This window comes from Ochotona curzoniae, unplaced genomic scaffold (assembly GCF_017591425.1).
Source record: "Ochotona curzoniae isolate NIBS_2020 unplaced genomic scaffold, NIBS_Ocur_1.0 contig_520, whole genome shotgun sequence".
NCBI classification, from domain to species: Eukaryota; Metazoa; Chordata; class Mammalia; order Lagomorpha; family Ochotonidae; genus Ochotona; species Ochotona curzoniae.
In genome coordinates, this window is record NW_024466457.1 from 448695 (window position 1) to 451434 (window position 2740).

The window sequence follows — 2740 nt, forward strand, 5'->3', positions numbered from 1 at the left end:
GTGGGAATAGAGAAAGAGGAAGAAATCAGGGGAAATTCGGAATAGAGTTAATACTGCCTGTCCAGCTGCCCTCGCCTGGCCAAGTGCTTTAGGGTGCATCTTTAGGAGCTAGAGATAAGTGATCTTCGTGAAAGAGGAAAGAACATAGACTGCGAAAGGCAGGCATGCCTTGCCCACCAGAATTTAATGAATGAACACTCAATGCCCGATATCCCCATTTTACGCGGGAGAGGAGTTGGAAGTCCAGAGGACTCCATGACACTAGCTCAAGGTGATTATCATGAATCACAGTGATTGGGAGGAGAACCTTGGCTGTAATGTTTGAGAAACCAAAGTGAATCCTAGTCAATTATGTGACCTCGGGCAGATGGCTCATGTACCCTGTGCCTTCTCGGGCATGAATAGTATCCCTTACTGAGCATCCAGCAACCCTGTGAGGTAGGAATCAGTGCCTCCGCTTAGAGATGAAGAAGTTAAGTCTTGAGACTATAGCTGACCCAGGGCCTGCTTATTAACAAACTAGGTTTGTTATTGGTTGTCACTGTATAGTGGACAGCAAGAGCTGCCTCAGAGAACACTTAACGGGTTTAAAAGAGCTCATATGTGTACGTGTGTAGCATGCACTAGGTCTTTCACGAATGGCTGACAGTTTGTGTATGGTCACCATCTGGTCCTGAAAGCCAGGCCAGGCCTGAGGAACCTTGACAAGATGAAGGCAGCTTGGGGAGTCAGAGTCCCGCTGAACAGTTATTTCCCTGACCTTGAACAAAGGATTATGCCATTTGCATTTTCAAGCCCCTCACCACCGATTGCCATCCCTAACCCATCCACCCCTTCAATACAGACATTTTGGAACCTCATGTGCAAAAACCAGATAGTCCCAGAGGGAGGCCAAGGGCTTGTGTTGACACTGCTAGCCTGAACAAAGTTCAAAAATGTTTCATTACACTGTTGACAGAAACTTCCTGGTGCTGAGGGTATGGGCACAATTATTGTAAGAGGAATAAAATCCTGTTTTCTTTCACTCTTATGTTGTGAGAGAAGTGTCCTGTCTCATCCTTGTTTTGGTTCCCACAACAAGCCACAGGCACCTGTCACTCCACTTTGACCTTGACATTGTGATTGCAGCCTGAAGTTCCCTGACAGTACCAAACCCCGTATGTCCTAAGTTTGTTCCCACATGTACATTCATACCATAAAGCTTAGTTCACAAACTCAGCAAAGAGAAATGCAACAACTAACAATAAAATGCAACAGTTACAACAATGGACTCTAAGAAGGATTTCTCTCAAAGTGCTATATTTACCTTTTCACTACAAAGAAGTGGCTTGTCACTCCTCTCTGGCGCCTCTGAGCTGCCAGCACCACTACTGCTGACGTGTCTTGGGTTCATTCTGCAGCAAAACAATGGTCACTTGAACTCAACCACCTGACCCCATAGTAATTTAGGCCGTTGATCTGATGTGCAGGATGACCCCTAAGTGACCTACCCCATGGGTGGCAAACACAGCAGGGACAACCTGGACAAAGGGGTGATTGACATCTTGGGCCAGATGGCATGGAGTCCCTCAGAATGGCAGAAAATTGAATATTCACTTAAGATTTCCAGACTGGGGTTCACACTGTGGCAAGTGAATCTGTGTATAACAGGGAGACTGGCAGTTTAAGTTTTATACTTTCCTGGGACTTCAGGCACTCTTAAAAAGAAGCAAAATACCTGAGATCTGTAGAAACATCAGGGAGAGTTCAAGGCAGGGAGAGCCCCATAGCCAGGATAGCTGAGAAGACTGACTGTAGCCCAACAATAGGGAGTGTGGGGATTGGGGGGCTGTGAAGGCTCAAACTAGAGCTAGGACCTACTGTTCACTTTTCTCCTTGGGGCACCTGAAAACCTTTAGTAAGGGAGTAAACAGATTTATATTGTTTCCTTCCCTTTTTAATTAATGAAATAAATAACTTTCCAGGAAGACCTAGTCTTACATTCTTGGTAGATGGCTACATAGATGGCTACAGGTCAGAAAACTTCCAGAATAGGGGAGCCATTCCAACCGTCTCCTGCCACTGCTCTACCTCTTGGTGCAAGTAGGCCCTCCTCGCCTGCACCTGCCAAGACTCCTTTTGTGGGAGTGTACTCCTTCTCAGGGCTCAGTGGGAACTGGAGCTGGAGGGGTGGTGGCCCCTCCTCTGTCCACACCCAAACTGTCATATGGTGTGTGTACTGCAGGTAGGGGGACTTGGAAGTACGACTTGGGATCAGTTCCCAAGTCTTTAGCCAAGATCTCTCGAAATAAAAAGGCAAGGCCATCTGAACAATGGGTGGGAGGGGGGCAAGGGGCAGCATGGAGGGATTAAGTATGAAGGATGTGTGTAAATTCAGGGCTGCCGGTAGCTTGTTCTCCAAGAGATATATATCTGAATCTGTGCAGATTTCGTTTGGGGCGTGGCGGTACTCGAGAAAAGAGGTCGGGTCTGGAAAGGAGCCTAGTCTCACGAGCCCACTTCTACCTGCAGGACAGGAAGGGCTCGGACAGACCCGGGCGCGCGGGTTGGTCAGTCCCATGACCCGGAACAACAGCCGGTATCGCCACCTCGCCGGCTGGACGTCCACGTGCGAGCAACAGCGGCCACGTGGGGCGCTGAGGAAACGCTTTGGGGAAGGTTTGTCCCCTGCGCCGCCCAGTAGAAAGGCTGGCCTGGTGAAGAGCGCAGGAGCAAACAATATAAACCCAGAAGCCCCACG